At 35.9% G+C, this 22,112-nt stretch overlaps 1 protein-coding gene and 1 long non-coding RNA gene across 3 annotated transcripts in view; one reads left to right on the forward strand and one right to left on the reverse strand.

Moving 5' to 3' along the window:
• The window catches only part of LOC6052646 (transmembrane protein 120 homolog), an 80,380-nt gene that overhangs the window by 50,107 nt on the left and 8,161 nt on the right, over window positions 1–22,112 (reverse strand). The gene's annotated exons all lie outside the window — the stretch shown is intronic.
• On the forward strand, window positions 2,859–5,595 carry LOC119765496. 2 transcript variants are annotated; one of them, XR_005276775.1, is made up of 5 exons: window positions 2,859–2,897; window positions 3,090–3,133; window positions 3,749–4,113; window positions 4,181–4,244; window positions 5,186–5,595. It is a non-coding gene; the product is annotated as an uncharacterized LOC119765496 (long non-coding RNA). The 2 variants fall into 2 exon arrangements; XR_005276776.1 differs by having other exon boundaries at window positions 2,880–2,897; window positions 3,069–3,133.

Raw genomic sequence — 22,112 nt, forward strand, 5'->3', positions numbered from 1 at the left:
TGTAAAAAGCTCACTTAAAACCATAAGCTCCTTAAAGAGCATTTATCGCGGTCAAATAGCAGTGCATAAAAATGGCGCTAAACGCGTGCTCTGACTGAATATGATTGACCGCCATCTTGATTGAAAAAATAGAAAACTGAAAAATTTGATTTAAATTTGATGAAAACACACATTTTTGCTGAATTTCTGGTATGATTTATATAGCGATAGATGTTTAAAAATATTTTAAACATTTTTTTGCAATAAAATATTTTTTAACATTAAACACTATGATTACAAAATATTGATTTTTGATGAAGCGAGTTGAATTTTTTGGCTCTATCTCCCCTACATTTATCAATAAAATTTCAACCGCAGCTGAATTTGAGCCATCAATTGCGAGAAATGAGCTTTCAAATTATTTGGATTACCTCTAATATCTATTATTTATCATCGCCATTTTTGACAACCATCTCCATAATTTCATTTGGCAAGACGAAGACTTATTTTTGCCAAAATAAAACCTATTTGGCATAAGACGTTTGAAGACGTATGAAATGTCATTTTCCATAACTCCTGACTAGGTTTTAACAAAGGTTTTATCAAGGCTTTGAGGATGTTGTTAGGATTCAGTTGTAAAGCCTTGAACTCCTATGTAGGTTTTATAAATAGGCCGTAACAACCTTTTGCGGAGGTCCTTTTGGGTTTTAAGTGGGGTTTATCAAGGTTCTGGGGAGTTTGTTACGACTAAGAGGTTTTAATGTTGGTTTTGGCTGATAGGTTATATAGCGGTTGTGACAGCTTTGATAAAGCTATAACAACTTGAGGTTGCTGAGCTGTGCTTCCAGTAGGGTAGAGCTAAACACGGATGGGACTCTACAATTACACTCAGAATCGGCATGACGCTCGAGATTTCCTAAGCCAAGAAAACACTGTGTTGCCTAAGGGAAACTACAGTTTATTTCCGGTTTCAGTCGACAGGTTTATTCAGGGATCCCTTCCTCTCCTCTAGCACTCGTTTCCCGTCCCACGTCCTTACATACTATCTCCTACCTCACTCGTCCTTCTTCTTTCTTCCTTTACACTTCCGGTACACCGTTGACTCGTTCGGGGCCCCGGATCGCCGCTCTGCCGTAGTCGCTGCTCCTTCCTGCTGACGTAGACGCTCCTCCTGCAGTTCGCCAATGGGGGTGGCCTCTTGTCAGTCGGATGGACCCTCCGACGCTTTGGCTGCAGCCTTCGAGGACCCTCGCCTGCCGTCCGCGCCCTTCCTGTGCTTGGTAACGGGCAACAGGCTTCGACGGTGTCCAAGGACTCCGTCGGTACAGTCCGGGTTTCGGGTCGCGGAGTTGACGGTCACGGCCAGGCGCACGAACAGTGTCAAACGGGGACGCTGACGGTTCATAGGGTGGTTCACCGGTCCGGAAATAGCACGGCCAGGGTGAAAACCATAAGTGTTCACAAAGTGAACCGTGAAACACAAAGGGTCCTACGCGGGACAAAATGGCGGTTAGATTGCTAATGCTGGGGATCTGGGCTCGTATTGGGATGCTTCTGGGATGGCACATTCCTACCTGGATGTCCAAAACACACGAGTAGCTCCTGCTCTCGTCTCTCCTCGGAACGTAGCGAGTTCCGGGCGCTGTCCTGATGGTATCAGGTTCCACTGGTCCGTCCAACGGACACTCTACCAACGCTGGTATTGCGGGTTGGTACTCACTTGGTTGCGGACAACCGTTCGCAACTTGATCACCGGACTTTCTGATCCAGCAATCGCGATGGTGGTTCCCAGAAGCCCCCTTTAACCTTCACGTGCCAACTCATATCACCCGTCATTGCATCCTTCGAACATTCACCACCCCCAATGGCCGCCCATGCGATGTTCTTTAGCGGCGACATCTGGTGGTGACTAGCGGCATCAACGCACGGTGTGGGACGTGCAGCTACGGGTTGCTGCCTTGTTGAGAGACTTCCTCGTTCCCCGTCGACAAACACAACGTCTTCTTGGCAATATTTACACAAAAAACTATACAAAACGCGACGATTCACACCGATATTTAACACTACAAACACACTGGTTACACTCTCCCCCGGCTCGGGTTAAAAAAATTGCAAACTCCAGAGAGTTAGCAAGTTTTTTTTACACACTACATGTAATAAACTGCCACGTCTCTCTGAACCCAAAACTAATAACTAGTCCAACTTGCAAAGATCTTCTCTTTTTTTACTTGCTGTAAGTTGCTAGCTTTATGAAAACCATTCTGGATCTTACTAAGTCCCGTTCATGAGCCAAGGTCAAGAAACATTTCATACAGTGTGGGCTTGAATTGGGGTCATAAGACATCATCATCGGTCGAAACCAACTCCGTTCTGTTTAGAAGCCGTAGCTTTTACTGGCCTTCAACGTTTATACAACTCTAGCCTCCAGCAATTCAAACACTGTACTACTTCCAATATCGATGAGACACAAATTAAAACTGGTAATAAATATTTACAAAAATACAACACAAAAATATTTACACATTAAAATTATATATACAAGTCAAGACTAAAGAAAAGTCTGACAAAGTTTTCAACTCTACGCATGCAAATTTTTATTGGATTTTATCATTTTTCAAAGCATGCAAATAAATAACCAATAATCAAACTACTAAATCAATCAATAATACATCAATCCGGATTAATTACAAAAAAAATATTTACAAATTTCAAACTACCGCCAAAGTACGGTTTGAAATGTTTCACACGCGTTACGATTCACGCGCGGCGCGATGCACTGTCGGAAAGTGCGCTACCGATCTAGTACTTCATTCACTGATACTGTTATCATTCTTCATCTGTGTATGTGCGAACTTTGCCGAACGATCGAACTGTCAAACTGTATCAAAACAAATTAAAAGTGATTATGGACAAACGTGGTGGGTTTTTTAAGATTCAGTCCTAAAATATTCAAGTTTTGGGCACTTTTGGGCTGTAATTATCAATATTTGTTGATCATCGATCGATTAGTGAGCCCTTAGATCATTTCAATGAAAAGTTTTGCCCAAAAGCTGCTATTCTTGTTTATTTTATGAGTGGTTCTTTTTCAGGGATTTGTTTCTTTTTTTCAGGTTATGTTATGATATTCAATTATGAGGATTTTATGCGAAATAAGGTAAGTAAAGTGAAATTGTAATTAGTGAAGTGATTTTGCGATCATCTGATCAACTTTCACGGAAAAAAAAACTATTCTGTGGGTTCTACAAGTGCTTTACTTTTATATTTTTTTTGGATATACGATTGCTTAGTGATGCAAAATTTACGATTGTTTCAAGGTCATTTTATTTCATTCATTGTTTTGCACATACATCGTCACAATTTAGTTGATTTATTGTTTACTCACCATGCCACAACTCTAAAAACTTTTTAACAGTGTCATGACTAGGTTTGAAAAACTTTCAATCAACCAAACGTGAATTTTATTCATTATTCAAAGTTCATTCATTCATTCATACTATTTTCATCCATTCAATTCCAAACATTCATAAAATTTTCTTGCAGTCTCCTCAATTTCCTATTCCTCTTCTTCAAATTTCAATCAGCATTGACACTGACAACTACTACATTCTCACATTTGCACGTAACACACGTGACTTCACCTGTTACACCTGGCGTTATGATTAGGGAAAGACTGGTAGTGTTGCTAGACAAATCTATTAACAGCAACGACTACTTCGATCCAAAATCCACCAAGTTTCACATGGCCTTCTACTACCTCAACTCTTCACAGGTACAACATACCCAACATTGCGGCTCAGTACACCAGCATAAACGCGCAGCATAACTTGACGAAGCTGTAACAGTCATGCTCGCAGCTGGGTCCTGCAGTCCGCCTCCACATTTGAGCACTGACTCGCCATCCCGTCGAATGTTCAACGAGCAGCCTCGAAAATCGGCAACCTGTGCCTTTCAACAAACATCTTTAACATTTGTCCCGGGACTTCCACTATCATCTTTGCCACTCATGGGCTAATTATGGGTCCTGCAACTCGCAGTACTGACCCTGGAGCAAACGGACACAGACAACTAGACTGGTTTGGAGTGACAATGTACAACCTTGGACATCATAGACCTCTAGATGAACTCTTAGCAGAGGTAACTATGCACCAAGTGTACCACTTTCCGTCCCCAACTAATTTCTGTTCCTAATCTCCAATTTCAGGGATAATTTGGCCGAACATTCGCACCTCCCTATTACTCCTACACACAACAACACTCACCAACAGGTAAGTAAAACGTAACATTCAGTTACACATTCTACAACACACATCTACAAACACCTAACACGTTCCTAGACACCACAATGAAGTTGTCAAGAATCACTGAATGCTCACCTAGCGAACTGAATCAGCTTTAGAATCGAAGAAAAATACTTTTTAACTTCCTCGAATCCCACTGACCAGTCTAACAGTTTGCAAACAGGATTCTGACTGAAACTTACAAATTTTGAGGGCTTTTCAGTAGTTCTAGTACCTCGTTATTTTGCCTCACAAACAACAACATAAACAATCCACTACACGTGGACAAAACACTCTATCGAGCTCTCCTACAATCAGCCTTCTGCTGACATTCTTACTTTTGAACAAAATTTGGTGGAAACATCTAGGAACTCTTATTAAAGAATCAGACTTTCATGTAAAAATTGTTCTACGGTAAAAAAAACTTCTTCCTGTCTCTCATAACCCAAACATAATTTGTGTTATGGAAACTCTTACAACATTCATTCATCATCAACGACAAATCTCTCACAACACTTAAGCGCTTCTTTTGCTCTAAATTTCTATTCCTTTTTTACTGTGCAAAGTTTCAAAACTCTCACAGTTCCTCTAAAGCTTTCGTTTTGTTTATAATTCTTCATTCTAGTACGTTTTATTTTCATGTTTATCAAGACTAAGACACTTTTTAGTACACATTCGGTTCCTAGTACATAACTTGTACACACATACATAAACAATATTATGTTTTCCAGGGGTGGTGGGTGGAAAATTCTTTGAAATATTTCATTCTAGGGTACGATCATCAATTGTCGCATCATTCATTCTATCCTTTCATTCAAACACACTAAAAATTGTAAAAAAAAAAACACTCTCGCTTTCGTGCAACAACAAAGATAAAGTTTTTAAAGCTTTCAATTGTACTAAATATTTATATTTTCTTCTCATTTCAGCAAATATCACAGATGTTTATCACAGATCAACATGATCACAGATGTCTTGCCACAGATGTCGGGTTGCAGTCAACTCATCGATCATCGTGAATGCAGTTCCTCGAAAATCAACTTCTGCACTTGAAGCAAATAGAAAAAGAAAAGAACCAATATGATTCGCTTTCGTGTTAATTTACTATTCTAGTTTAAGGCAATCGCCTGTTAATTTGAAAATTTCTAGTTATGGTTGCGCTTGGCGAAAGCGTAATTAAAATATTCTAGCTGAAGTAATCTCAAAAGAGACAAAAATAATTGGAAAATCCTACAATTCGTTCATGCTGCTAATGTTGTTAATCACAGTTTATCACAGTTAGTTTCATTTTATATTAGGTTAAGTTCCAAATAAATAATTTTGTTTGTCCGGTGTTTTATTTACAGTCTGGAAAAATCGCACTCCACAGATCAAGAATGATCCGGATTTTGGGTAAATTTTAAAATTAATGACTAGAATTTGTAATTTCCGACTTCTTTTTTAAGTTGTGTCTTTTCTCAATTGACTGTTAACTTTCTCTTTTGAACATCAACAAGACCCCTCAAATACGAAACAGTTTTAGATAAATTTTGTAGCTTACAGTAGCTTAAGATTTTTGAAAATTGTGCTAGTTGAGTTGCGGAAGTTTTCCCAGAGAATCTGTCGACCTCCTATCAATGTAGCGTTTTCCCGAGCCTGCGAAACCTAAGCTATTTTGGTTGGGCGCCAAGTATAACAACTTGAGGTTGCTGAGCTGTGCTTCCAGTAGGGTAGAGCTAAACACGGATGGGACTCTACAATTACACTCAGAATCGGCATGACGCTCGAGATTTCCTAAGCCAAGAAAACACTGTGTTGCCTAAGGGAAACTACAGTTTATTTCCGGTTTCAGTCGACAGGTTTATTCAGGGATCCCTTCCTCTCCTCTAGCACTCGTTTCCCGTCCCACGTCCTTACATACTATCTCCTACCTCACTCGTCCTTCTTCTTTCTTCCTTTACACTTCCGGTGCACCGTTGACTCGTTCGGGGCCCCGGATCGCCGCTCTGCCGTAGTCGCTGCTCCTTCCTGCTGACGTAGACGCTCCTCCTGCAGTTCGCCAATGGGGGTGGCCTCTTGTCAGTCGGATGGACCCTCCGACGCTTTGGCTGCAGCCTTCGAGGACCCTCGCCTGCCGTCCGCGCCCTTCCTGTGCTTGGTAACGGGCAACAGGCTTCGACGGTGTCCAAGGACTCCGTCGGTACAGTCCGGGTTTCGGGTCGCGGAGTTGACGGTCACGGCCAGGCGCACGAACAGTGTCAAACGGGGACGCTGACGGTTCATAGGGTGGTTCACCGGTCCGGAAATAGCACGGCCAGGGTGAAAACCACAAGTGTTCACAAAGTGAACCGTGAAACACAAAGGGGTCCTACGCGGGACAAAATGGCGGTTAGATTGCTAATGCTGGGGATCTGGGCTCGTATTGGGATGCTTCTGGGATGGCACATTCCTACCTGGATGTCCAAAACACACGAGTAGCTCCTGCTCTCGTCTCTCCTCGGAACGTAGCGAGTTCCGGGCGCTGTCCTGATGGTATCAGGTTCCACTGGTCCGTCCAACGGACACTCTACCAACGCTGGTATTGCGGGTTGGTACTCACTTGGTTGCGGACAACCGTTCGCAACTTGATCACCGGACTTTCTGATCCAGCAATCGCGATGGTGGTTCCCAGAAGCCCCCTTTAACCTTCACGTGCCAACTCATATCACCCGTCATTGCATCCTTCGAACATTCACCACCCCCAATGGCCGCCCATGCGATGTTCTTTAGCGGCGACATCTGGTGGTGACTAGCGGCATCAACGCACGGTGTGGGACGTGCAGCTACGGGTTGCTGCCTTGTTGAGAGACTTCCTCGTTCCCCGTCGACAAACACAACGTCTTCTTGGCAATATTTACACAAAAAACTATACAAAACGCGACGATTCACACCGATATTTAACACTACAAACACACTGGTTACAAAGCCTAAAATGTTACTTGGGTGTGCCCCTTGGGGAAGAGCACGATGAAAGGCGTCTCATCGATGGCGGGAAGCTGCTGCTTCCACCTGATGGCGTGTACTGCCAAAACGTCCAGCTGATGTTCCGTCTTGAGCAGCTCCTTGACGTGATCACGGTGGGCTTGCACCGTGTCGAAGTCGTCGCTCGAGAAGCACGTAATTTTGGTGCCGTACCGCGTCAGTTTGTGTTCCGGCTGGACATCACATGTCGACATCACCTTCGCAGGGCGGGCGAAGCTCGTTTCTTTCACCACCAGCGGCGGCTGCTTCTTCTCCCGGCCGACTTGCCGGGTGCTGGTACCACGGGGTGGTTTTTCTGCTGCTGGGTTCGTATTGTTGTTGTTGTTGCTCTTCTCCGCTAGCGGGCTGAACTTGTTGTTGCTGAGCAGTTTCTCCACTTCCTGGCCATTGCCGTCGTTGATCTCCTCCTTAGCCTACCTGCGCCGAACCTTGATCATGAGACGAAATTCGCCCCCATCCTCTCCTGCTCCTTCGGAGTCTTCCACCTCCATGCCCGTCGCCGCCTGCGTTTTGGGTTGGAAACCGTCTGGTTTCTCCCACACACTTTTCTTCATGGCCGCGTTCCAGTAGAACAGCCTTCCATCCTCAGCCCTATGCTCCGTCCACTCACTCTCCGCCGTCGCGGCCGCCGCCATGGCCGTCGGCGAAAGTTAAAAAAAAAACACCGTCAAAAACGCGCTCAATGGACACACGTCTGCTCTGGGCAAGCTGTCAAACTGTAATAATACCTTTCTCTGGTATCAATACCAAATTTTGGTATTCCTGGACCCTTTAAAATTTGTCTTAAGGATTATGCAAGAGCAAAATAAGGTATCATACCCATTTAACGGTATTGTTTTGATATTGCAAAATTGCAGAATTTGTCAATGGTCGAACACCACATATTGGTATTCTTTTGGTATTACAGTGTTTTATCAAATTCCTCTGAAACTATGGGAAAATTTTGACCAATTTTGACAAAATAATTAATTTTGCGCTAAAATGATGTCTCAAAGCGAATGCTTTCATTGAAAACCGAAAATTTCAAACTTGATTTTAAACATTTTTGATATACCCCCTACAGAAATGACTTAAGGAGCGGCCGTGGCTGACTGGTTACGGTGTTCGCTTTCTAAGCGAATGGTCCTGGGTTCGATTCCCATCTGCTCCCAACGAGAAAGTATAGGAAATATTTATCTTGAAACACTGAACATGAACGAAAAATCAAAGTCGCCCGAGTCGAGGTTCGATCCTCCGTCCTTTGGATTGGTAAGCAAAAATGCTAACCACTAGGCCATCACGGCTTGGTGAGCAACGCCTGGAATTAGGAATACTGTTACTATCAAACTATATACGCGCTGGGTCCTTGTCCATTTGACAAGGGTTCGGAAGTTCTAAATAACGTTTGAACCCGATTGGTGCAAACGTTCTTCAGGGCAGGGCTTGTCGATAAAAGCTGAGGGACCTCGCGCTCGGCTAGCCAGCGTAGAAATGGGTCACCGAAGCTCGGCAGAGCTAACACCTTCCAAATGCCTATGCGAGTTATTTGTATGTATAGAATGAAGATCTATAAATACATGGAAACAACTCAATTTGTAAGAAGCGACCGCGTGGTCCCGTTTGGTTGATTGCACACACACACACACCCCCTACAGAAATGACTTCAAATTGTGGAAAAATTTCTAAGTCAGGATTCCACATTTTGGTATTATTTTGGTATTGAAAGTGTTTTATCAAATTCCTCTGAAACTATGGGATTTTTTTAATAAATTTTGATGAGATAATTAATTTTGCGCTAAAATGACTTGAAACCCAAAAATGTTAAAGTTGATTTTAATTTTTTTTTATATACCCACTAAGATTTTTTTTTAAACGTTGAAATTTCTCTAAGTTGGGATAACCAAATACTTTTAAAAACGAGTTAATCGAAAGATTATTGAATTTTGGTGAATTTCAATCCAGTTTCATTTTAATAATAATTATTTTTCAATCTTGTTATTTTTCAGAATCTTCAAGAACTTCAAACACAGGCCGTTCATCAATAACAAATGCATCATCAGGTGAGTAGATTTGGCTGTTGCATATGGATCATTCCCGTTTTTTTCAGTAACTGCAACTGTTGCACTAAAAATTGTATGAAAATACCAAATTCAGGTATTTCTTGTGCAAATACCAGCGACATAAATGTGCTCTTGGTTGCTCTGTAATAGATGGTAAAATACCATGAAATCAAACCAATATCATGTTTGTGGAAGACCACAGGAATACCAAAATCTGATTTTCCAAAGGCGCGGGAATACCTAAAAATTAAACCATGGCAATACCAAGTTTTGGTATTCAAGCAATGTTCAAAAATCCGGAAAACCTCAACTTGGTATTGAAATGGTTTTATTTTGAGGTATTATTTAACCCTTCGAATAACATGGTTTGGTATTGTTGTGCCCTTCCACATACTAGACTTTGGTATGATTTCATGGTATTTTACCATCTATTACTGGGCAACCAAGGGGCACATTTTGGTCCCCTGTTATTTGCCCAAGTAATACCAAAATTTGGTATTCCCGTGTTATTTACCCCTGCTCGGGTTTTCAGTTTTGTAGCATGTGGGAAATAAAAGAATTTTATTTTACCCTGCTTACGAAAACGGTGCCCGGAGGATGTCAATCCATCCAGCAGGGCAATCTGGCCAAATCAAAAATCCGAACATGGTTTAAGCATGTACCAAAGTGGTACATATGTGTACCTTTAAGGATTTTGATGTACTTCAAAGGTTCGATAAGTAGCCTTGCCCTGCTGGAAAGATAGCTGTTTTTAGAAAACGTCACCAAATCAACTTCTTTATTACAGGAAAGTTATGTACCATCGATGTACCTAACGAATCTGTGTTCAGATTTTACCTAAACTTCTTATAAGTAGTACTTCCCTTTATACTTAACTTTTGAAGTACTTTATATATTGATTTTGACAACGGGATCGTGTTCCTTGGAAAATTTTAAGTAAGTTTGAGTATAAAACGTCCATACTTAAGTTGATTTAGGCCAACTCTGGAACAATTTATCGATTTTTTGAATATAAAGTACCATGCGCCTCCTTAAAAATGAAATTACACTGAATAATAATAAAACCAACATGTATTACAATAAAAACTAAAAGAGAAAATGTTTTTCTAATGCTTTTGCAAGTATTTGAACATAAATCAATATGTGCATACATACAAATAAGGATTTATAAAACAATAAATTTAAAACTTGGAGAAGTTGAAAGAAATATTAAAAATAAACATCAAAACTAAAATAAAAGTTGCCCGCTGTCATCACAGACAATTGTACCAATAGAAAAATGTGTTTCTGTTGTCTGTGAACAATGAACATCGCATGTACCAACTTGTACTTGCATGGAAATAATTATTTTCTAATAAAACAAATCGAATATTTGTGAAATTTGATGAAAATCCAAAATAAATCAAATAAACTCAAATAGCAGCTGCCTGTTGTTATCACAGACAATTGTACCAATAGAAAAGTGTGTTTCTGTTGTCTGTGAACAATGTACAACTCATGTACCAACTTGTACTTGCAAGGAAATAATTATTTTCTAAAAAAAAAATTCTAATATTTGTCAAATTAAATGAAAATCCAAAATAAATCAAATAAACCCAAATAGCAGCTGCCCGTTGTTAACACAGACAATTGTACCAATAGAAAAGTGTGTTTCTGTTGTCTGTGAACAATGTACATCGCATGTACCAACTTGTACTTGCATGGAAATAATTATTTTCTAAAAAAAAATTCGAATATTTGTCAAATTAAATTAAAATCCAAAATAAATCAAATAAACTCAAATAGCAGCTGCCCGTTGTTATCACAGACAATTGTACCAATAGAAAAGTGTTTTTTGTTGTCTGTGAACAATGCACAACACATGTACCAACTTGTACTTGCATGGAAATAATTATTTTCTAAAAAAAAATCGAATATTTGTCAAATTAAATGAAAATCCAAAATAAATCAAATAAACTCAAATAGCAGCTGCCCGTTGCTATCACAGACAATTGTACCAATAGAAAAGTGTGTTACTGTTGTCTGTGAACAATGTACATCGCATGTACCAACTTGTACTTGCATGGACATAATTATTTTCTAAAAAAAATCGAATATTTGTCAAATTAAATGAAAATCCAAAATAAATAAAATAAACTCAAATAGCAGCTGCCCGTTGACATCACAGACATTGTACCAATAGAAAAGTGTGTTTCTGTTGTCTGTGAACAATGTACAACACATGTACCAACTTGTACTTGCATGGAAATAATTATTTTCTAATAAAACAATTCGAATATTTGTGAAATTTTATGAAAAACCAAAATAAATCAAATAAACTCAAATAGCAGCTGCCCGTTGACATCACAGACAATTGTACCAATAGAAAAGTGTGTTACTGTTGTCTGTGAACAATGTACATCGCATGTACCAACTTGTACTTGCATGGAAATAATTATTTTCTAATAAAACAATTCGAATATTTGTGAAATAATTAATTTTCATTTAATTTGACAAATATTCGAATTTTTTTTTTTAGAAAATAATTATTTCCATGCAAGTACAAGTTGGTACATGCGATGTACATTGTTCACAGACAACAGTAACACACTTTTCTATTGGTACAATTGTCTGTGATGTCAACGGGCAGCTGCTATTTGAGTTTATTTGATTTATTTTGATTTGCATCAAATTTCACAAATATTTCAATTGTTTTATTGGAAAATAATTATTTCCATGCAAGTATAAGTTGGTACATGTGTTGTACATTGTTCACAGACAACAGAAACACACTTTTCTATTGGTACAATTGTCTGTGATGTCAACGGGCAGCTGCTATTTGAGTTTATTTGATTTATTTTGGATTTTCATCAAATTTCACAAATATTTCAATTGTTTTATTAGAAAATAATTATTTCCATGCAAGTACAAGTTGGTACATGCGATGTACATTGTTCACAGACAACAGAAACACACTTTTCTATTGGTACAATTGTCTGTGATAACAACGGGCAGCTGCTATTTGGGTTTATTTGATTTATTTTGGATTTTCATCAAATTTCACAAATATTCGAATTGTTTTATTAGAAAACAATTATTTCCATGCAAGTACAAGTTGGTACATGCGATGTACATTGTTCACAGACAACAGTAACACACTTTTCTATTTTACAATTGTCTGTGTTAACAACGGGCAGCTGCTATTTGAGTTTATTTGATTTATTTTTGATTTTCATCAAATTTCACAAATATTCGATTTGTTTTATTAGAAAATAATTATTTCCATGCAAGTACAAGTTGGTACATTCGATGTTAATTATTCACAGACACCAAAAACACACTTTTCTTTTGATTTAATTGTCTGTGATAACAACGGGCAGCTGCTATTTGGGTTTATTTGATTTATTTTGGATTTTCATCAAATTTCACAAATATTCGAATTGTTTTATTAGAAAACAATTATTTCCATGCAAGTACAAGTTGGTACATGCGATGAACATTGTTCACAGACAACAGTAACACACTTTTCTATTGGTACAATTGTCTGTGATAACAACGGGCAGCTGCTATTTGAGTTTATTTGATTTATTTTGGATTTTCATCAAATTTCACAAATATTTCAATTGTTTTATTAGTAAATAATTATTTCCATGCAAGTACAAGTTGGTACATGCGATGTATATTGTTCACAGACAACAGAAACACACTTTTCTATTGGTACAATTGTCTGTGATGTCAACGGGCAGCTGCTATTTGAGTTTATTTGATTTATTTTGGATTTTCATCAAATTTCACAAATGTTTCAATTGTTTTATTGGAAAATAATTATTTCCATGCAAGTACAAGTTGGTACATGCGATGTACATTGTTCACAGACAACAGAAACACACTTTTCTATTGGTACAATTGTCTGTGTTAACAACGGGCAGCTGCTATTTGAGTTTATTTGATTTATTTTGGTTTTTCATAAAATTTCACAAATATTTCAATTGTTTTATTAGAAAATAATTATTTCCATGCAAGTACAAGTTGGTACATGCGATGTACATTGTTCACAGACAACAGAAACACACTTTTCTATTGGTACAATTGTCTGTGATAACAACGGGCAGCTGCTATTTGAGTTTATTTGATTTATTTTGGATTTTCATCAAATTTCACAAATATTTCAATTGTTTTATTAGAAAACAATTATTTCCATGCAAGTACACGTTGGTACATGCGATGTACATTGTTCACAGACAACAGAAACACACTTTTCTATTGGTACAATTGTCTGTGATGTCAACGGGCAGCTGCTATTTGAGTTTATTTGATTTATTTTGGATTTTCATTTAATTTGACAAATATTCGAATTTTTTTTTAGAAAATAATTATTTCCATGCAAGTACAAGTTGGTACATGCGATGTACATTGTTCACAGACAACAGAAACACACTTTTCTATTGGTATAATTGTCTGTGATAACAACGGGCAGCTGCTTTTTGAGTTTATTTGATTTATTTTGGATTTTCATTTAATTTGACAAATATTCGAATTTTTTTTTAGAAAATAATTATTTCCATGCAAGTACAAGTTGGTACATGCGATGTACATTGTCCACAGACAACAGAAACACACTTTTCTATTGGTACAATTGTCTGTGATGTCAACGGGCAGCTGCTATTTGAGTTTATTTGATTTATTTTGGATTTTCATCAAATTTCACAAATATTTCAATTGTTTTATTGGAAAATATTTTTTTTTTTAATTAAATATACTTTATTGAATCTTTCTTATAATAATTACATTTGGTTTACATAATAAGTGGTCAGCTGTGGCTCTTCAGCTTTAGTTTGCTTTTCGTGATTTAAACACTGTTCATTTTCTTAACTTTAAAAGTATATGATTTATCATTTTTGTAACACTAGGTACAATGAGGAAAAAAAAAATTTTAGAAAACATAACCTAACCTAAAACTAACTTAATCTTACCTTAAACTAAATCAATCCTTGAATCAAGGGGTATTCAGATATAGCACATTTTTCCCTGAATTTCAAACATTTTTCTTGAATCTTCTGATCCAACATTTTTACTTCTGCTAATTCATGAACCTCACTTGATCTTGTCCAGCCAGGAACATTCAAAACCATTTTGAGTACCTTGTTTTGGACACGCTGGAGCTTCAATTTATGAGTTCTAGCGCAACACTCCCAAACAGGTAGGGGAGAGGGGAGACTTGATCCCCTTTTTGTATCGCACATAACTCTGTTAATTTCTCACAAAACTATGATCTTTTTGCATGAATTGAAAGCTTAAACATTCAACTATGTTTGGCTGATAAGGGTATTTCATCAGATAAACTCTTAGAATAATGACAAGCGTTTTAAAAAAATATTTGAAACCGGCATTTTCAAGATGTTGGGGGTAATTTGATCCCCCTTTCAACATTTTGAAGAAATCTTAAGCAAAATGTTTCTTATTAATCCAAACTTTTAATTTTGTATAAGATACAGCAATTTCACATAAAACCTGTACGTTTGTGTTCAAAATATAACAAGTTTAGCATGTAAAATATTTAAAAACTTAAAATTTTATTTTTTAGATCAAAATTGAGCATGTTTACAAAAGCTGGAAATTTTTGTTTACAAAACTTTTGAAAAATGGTTCAAACTGCAGTTTGTTATGTACAACTATACTTATGGAAACTATGTACGAAAACCCAGCCCAATTATTTAATCTTGAGGCTGATTCGAGTGACTGTAAAAATGCAGGGATCAAGTCTCCCTCAACGCACTTTTTTAAACAATTGATTGTAAAAATAGTATGACGATAAATTTAACGTCAAATTTGTAAGGGTTTTGGAGTTGATATGTTTATCAAACAATTCATGTATAAAAAATATTTTTTTGAATAATTTTTGAGTGTTTTCTATACTTATCAAAACGAAGAAAAAAGATCTCTTGGAAGTTTTTTGCATCACTTCTTCGAAAAATGTGTGTAACTCAATCCAAACATTTTTTATTTTTTCTTTGTTTTCTACTATGAGTTTTAGTCAATTTCGCACAACTTTCTAGAACAAAGCTAATTGTTTTACCCACATGCTGACGAGATACAGGCTTAGGATCAAGTCTCCCCGGGGATCAAGTCTCCCCACTCTCCCCTACTGCATACTCAAAAACGTCACCAAATCAACTTCTTTATTACAGGAAAGTTATGTACCATCGATGTACCTAACGAATCTGTGTTCAGATTTTACCTAAACTTCTTATAAGTAGTACTTCCCTTTATACTTAACTTTTGAAGTACTTTATATATTGATTTTGACAACGGGATCGTGTTCCTTGGAAAATTTTAAGTAAGTTTGAGTATAAAACGTCCATACTTAAGTTGATTTAGGCCAACTCTGGAACAATTTATCGATTTTTGAATATAAAGTACCATGCGCCTCCTTAAAAATGAAATTACACTGAATAATAATAAAACCAACATGTATTACAATAAAAACTAAAAGAGAAAATGTTTTTCTAATGCTTTTGCAAGTATTTGAACATAAATCAATATGTGCATACATACAAATAAGGATTTATAAAACAATAAATTTAAAACTTGGAGAAGTTGAAAGAAATATTAAAAATAAACATCAAAACTAAAATAAAGTTGCCCGCTGTCATCACAGACAATTGTACCAATAGAAAATGTGTTTCTGTTGTCTGTGAACAATGAACATCGCATGTACCAACTTGTACTTGCATGGAAATAATTATTTTCTAATAAAACAAATCGAATATTTGTGAAATTTGATGAAAATCCAAAATAAATCAAATAAACTCAAATAGCAGCTGCCTGTTGTTATCACAGACAATTGTACCAATAGAAAAGTGTGTTTCTGTTGTCTGTGAACAATGTACAACTCATGTACCAACTTGTACTTGCAAGGAAATAATTATTTTCTAAAAAAAAAATTCTAATATTTGTCAAATTAAATGAAAATCCAAAATAAATCAAATAAACCCAAATAGCAGCTGCCCGTTGTTAACACAGACAATTGTACCAATAGAAAAGTGTGTTTCTGTTGTCTGTGAACAATGTACATCGCATGTACCAACTTGTACTTGCATGGAAATAATTATTTTCTAAAATTCGAATATTTGTCAAATTAAATTAAAATCCAAATAAATCAAATAAACTCAAATAGCAGCTGCCCGTTGTTATCACAGACAATTGTACCAAAGAAAAGTGTTTTTGTTGTCTGTGAACAATGCACAACACATGTACCAACTTGTACTTGCATGGAAATAATTATTTTCTAAAAAATCGAATATTTGTCAAATTAAATGAAAATCCAAAATAAATCAAATAAACTCAAATAGCAGCTGCCCGTTATCACAGACAATTGTACCAATAGAAAAGTGTGTTACTGTTGTCTGTGAACAATGTACATCGATGTACCAACTTGTACTTGCATGGACATAATTATTTTCTAAAAAAATCGAATATTTGTCAAATTAAATGAAAATCCAAAATAAATAAAATAAACTCAAATAGCAGCTGCCCGTTGACATCACAGACATTGTACCAATAGAAAGTGTGTTTCTGTTGTCTGTGAACACACATGTACCAACTTGTACTTGCATGGAAATAATTATTTTCTAATAAAACAATTCGAATATTTGTGAAATTTTATGAAAAACAAAATAAATCAAATAAACTCAAATAGCAGCTGCCCGTTGACATCACAGACAATTGTACCAATAGAAAAGTGTGTTACTGTTGTCTGTCAACAATGTACATCGCATGTACCAACTTGTACTTGCATGGAAATAATTATTTTCTAATAAAACAATTCGAATATTTGTGAAATAATTAATTTTCATTTAATTTGACAAATATTCGAATTTTTTTTTTAGAAAATAATTATTTCCATGCAAGTACAAGTTGGTACATGCGATGTACATTGTTCACAGACAACAGTAACACACTTTTCTATTGGTACAATTGTCTGTGATGTCAACGGGCAGCTGCTATTTGAGTTTATTTGATTTATTTTGGATTTGCATCAAATTTCACAAATATTTCAATTGTTTTATTGGAAAATAATTATTTCCATGCAAGTATAAGTTGGTACATGTGTTGTACATTGTTCACAGACAACAGAAACACACTTTTCTATTGGTACAATTGTCTGTGATGTCAACGGGCAGCTGCTATTTGAGTTTATTTGATTTATTTTGGATTTTCATCAAATTTCACAAATATTTCAATTGTTTTATTAGAAAATAATTATTTCCATGCAAGTACAAGTTGGTACATGCGATGTACATTGTTCACAGACAACAGAAACACACTTTTCTATTGGTACAATTGTCTGTGATAACAACGGGCAGCTGCTATTTGGGTTTATTTGATTTATTTTGGATTTTCATCAAATTTCACAAATATTCGAATTGTTTTATTAGAAAACAATTATTTCCATGCAAGTACAAGTTGGTACATGCGATGTACATTGTTCACAGACAACAGTAACACACTTTTCTATTTTACAATTGTCTGTGTTAACAACGGGCAGCTGCTATTTGAGTTTATTTGATTTATTTTTGATTTTCATCAAATTTCACAAATATTCGATTTGTTTTATTAGAAAATAATTATTTCCATGCAAGTACAAGTTGGTACATTCGATGTTAATTATTCACAGACACCAAAAACACACTTTTCTTTTGATTTAATTGTCTGTGATAACAACGGGCAGCTGCTATTTGGGTTTATTTGATTTATTTTGGATTTTCATCAAATTTCACAAATATTCGAATTGTTTTATTAGAAAACAATTATTTCCATGCAAGTACAAGTTGGTACATGCGATGAACATTGTTCACAGACAACAGTAACACACTTTTCTATTGGTACAATTGTCTGTGATAACAACGGGCAGCTGCTATTTGAGTTTATTTGATTTATTTTGGATTTTCATCAAATTTCACAAATATTTCAATTGTTTTATTAGTAAATAATTATTTCCATGCAAGTACAAGTTGGTACATGCGATGTATATTGTTCACAGACAACAGAAACACACTTTTCTATTGGTACAATTGTCTGTGATGTCAACGGGCAGCTGCTATTTGAGTTTATTTGATTTATTTTGGATTTTCATCAAATTTCACAAATGTTTCAATTGTTTTATTGGAAAATAATTATTTCCATGCAAGTACAAGTTGGTACATGCGATGTACATTGTTCACAGACAACAGAAACACACTTTTCTATTGGTACAATTGTCTGTGTTAACAACGGGCAGCTGCTATTTGAGTTTATTTGATTTATTTTGGTTTTTCATAAAATTTCACAAATATTTCAATTGTTTTATTAGAAAATAATTATTTCCATGCAAGTACAAGTTGGTACATGCGATGTACATTGTTCACAGACAACAGAAACACACTTTTCTATTGGTACAATTGTCTGTGATAACAACGGGCAGCTGCTATTTGAGTTTATTTGATTTATTTTGGATTTTCATCAAATTTCACAAATATTTCAATTGTTTTATTAGAAAACAATTATTTCCATGCAAGTACAAGTTGGTACATGCGATGTACATTGTTCACAGACAACAGAAACACACTTTTCTATTGGTACAATTGTCTGTGATGTCAACGGGCAGCTGCTATTTGAGTTTATTTGATTTATTTTGGATTTTCATTTAATTTGACAAATATTCGAATTTTTTTTTAGAAAATAATTATTTCCATGCAAGTACAAGTTGGTACATGCGATGTACATTGTTCACAGACAACAGAAACACACTTTTCTATTGGTATAATTGTCTGTGATAACAACGGGCAGCTGCTTTTTGAGTTTATTTGATTTATTTTGGATTTTCATTTAATTTGACAAATATTCGAATTTTTTTTTAGAAAATAATTATTTCCATGCAAGTACAAGTTGGTACATGCGATGTACATTGTCCACAGACAACAGAAACACACTTTTCTATTGGTACAATTGTCTGTGATGTCAACGGGCAGCTGCTATTTGAGTTTATTTGATTTATTTTGGATTTTCATCAAATTTCACAAATATTTCAATTGTTTTATTGGAAAATATTTTTTTTTTTTTTAATTAAATATACTTTATTGAATCTTTCTTATAATAATTACATTTGGTTTACATAATAAGTGGTCAGCTGTGGCTCTTCAGCTTTAGTTTGCTTTTCGTGATTTAAACACTGTTCATTTTCTTAACTTTAAAAGTATATGATTTATCATTTTTGTAACACTAGGTACAATGAGGAAAAAAAAAATTTTAGAAAACATAACCTAACCTAAAACTAACTTAATCTTACCTTAAACTAAATCAATCCTTGAATCAAGGGGTATTCAGATATAGCACATTTTTCCCTGAATTTCAAACATTTTTCTTGAATCTTCTGATCCAACATTTTTACTTCTGCTAATTCATGAACCTCACTTGATCTTGTCCAGCCAGGAACATTCAAAACCATTTTGAGTACCTTGTTTTGGACACGCTGGAGCTTCAATTTATGAGTTCTAGCGCAACACTCCCAAACAGGTAGGGGAGAGTGGGGAGACTTGATCCCCTTTTTTTGTATCGCACATAACTCTGTTAATTTCTCACAAAACTATGATCTTTTTGCATGAATTGAAAGCTTAAACATTCAACTATGTTTGGCTGATAAGGGTATTTCATCAGATAAACTCTTAGAATAATGACAAGCGTTTTAAAAAAATATTTGAAACCGGCATTTTCAAGATGTTGGGGGTAATTTGATCCCCCTTTCAACATTTTGAAGAAATCTTAAGCAAAATGTTTCTTATTAATCCAAACTTTTAATTTTGTATAAGATACAGCAATTTCACATAAAACCTGTACGTTTGTGTTCAAAATATAACAAGTTTAGCATGTAAAATATTTAAAACTTAAAATTTTATTTTTAGATCAAAATTGAGCATGTTTACAAAAGCTGGAAATTTTTGTTTACAAAACTTTTGAAAATGGTTCAAACTGCAGTTTGTTATGTACAACTATACTTATGGAAACTATGTACGAAAACCCAGCCCAATTATTTAATCTTGAGGCTGATTCGAGTGACTGTAAAATGCAGGGATCAAGTCTCCTCAACGCACTTTTTTAAACAATTGATTGTAAAATAGTATGACGATAAATTTAACGTCAAATTTGTAAGGTTTTGGAGTTGATATGTTTATCAAACAATTCATGTATAAAAATATTTTTTGAATAATTTTTGAGTGTTTTCTATACTTATCAAAACGAAGAAAAAGATCTCTTGGAACTTTTTTCACTTCTTCGAAAAATGTGTAACTCAATCCAAACATTTTTTATTTTTCTTTTTTCTACTATGAGTTTTAGTCAATTTCGCACAACTTTCTAGAACAAAGCTAATTGTTTTACCCACATGCTGACGAGATACAGGCTTAATCAAGTTCTAGCGCAACACTCCCAAACAGGTACTGCATACTCAATAACGGGGTAAATTATTTGTTTGTAAACTGCTAGCTTATTTTTCAAAGATAGCTTTGATTTTCTGTTAATTAAAGGATACAAACACCTGATGAGAATGCTGCACTTGTTCAATATTTTATCTACATGCTGCCGAAACAATAGTTTCGAGTCAAGTATGAGACCTAAATAGACAACTTCCTTTGACCAGGGTATTGAAACATCATTCATTTTAATCAAAACATCATCCTTTGGGACAAATCGGGCCGATTTGGAAAGTGGAAAATGATGGTTTGAGTTTTGGCTGCATTTATGCGAATTTTCCAGTCGCCAAAGTATTCGGAAAGAACGTCAAGACCCTTCTGAAGACGGCCAACTAAATATCTGGTTATTTTACCCTTATAAATAACGGCAGTGTCATCAGCAAAAAGTGACAACACACCATTACCAGGAAGAGTAGGCAAATCAGATGTAAAAATATTGTACAGAAGTGGGCCAAGAATACTTCCTTGGGGAACCCCAGCATCAATGTTGAATAATCCAGAAGCAATCCCATTCAGAAAAACCCTGAACGATCTCTCCGAAAGATAGTGCTGGATAATTTTGATAAGATACATTGGAAAACCGTATAAATACAGTTTATGTATCAAACCATCATGCCAAACATTGTCAAAAGCCTTCTCAACATCCAACAAAGCCATAGCAGTTGATTTAGACTCAAGCTTGTTCTGCTTGATGATTTTAGTTACTCTCGTAAGCTGATGAGCAGTATTATGTCCCTTTCGGAAGCCAAACTGCTCGTTCAAAATTATATTATTATCGTTGGTAAAATCCAAAAGCCTTGAATAGATGACCTTCTCAAAGAGTTTGGACAGACTACTCAAAAGACTAATGGGACGATAACTTGTTGGCGATGTTGGATCTTTTGAGGCTTCAAAATTGGTATGACTTTGCCCAGCTTCCAATTGGTGGGGAAGTAACCAAGTTGCAAACATTTATTGAAAATATTGGCTAGATGTTGAAAGAACTGATCACTCTGTTTTTTCAACACCAGATTGAAAATGTTATCAAAGCCAGGAGCTTTCATATTTTTCATTTGTTTAACTGCAACTTTGACTTCCTCACCAGAAACATGGGAATCTGCAGGAAATTCAAAGGTAGAGTTATTAATTGTTGAAATACTATTAGCAACTGATGTTTCTTTGCGGCTGGTCATGGAAGCGCCAAGATTATGAGAACTAACAAAATGAAGCCCAAGTGCATTTGCCTTTTCCTCGGATGTAATCAAACTAGAATCCTCAACAATAAGAGGAGGAATAGGCTTTGGTTTGTTTTTAAGAACTTTTGAAAGTTTCCAAAATGGTTTTGAATAATT

The sequence above is a fragment of the Culex quinquefasciatus genome, chromosome 1, assembly GCF_015732765.1.
Source record: "Culex quinquefasciatus strain JHB chromosome 1, VPISU_Cqui_1.0_pri_paternal, whole genome shotgun sequence".
NCBI lineage: Eukaryota > Metazoa > Arthropoda > Insecta > Diptera > Culicidae > Culex > Culex quinquefasciatus.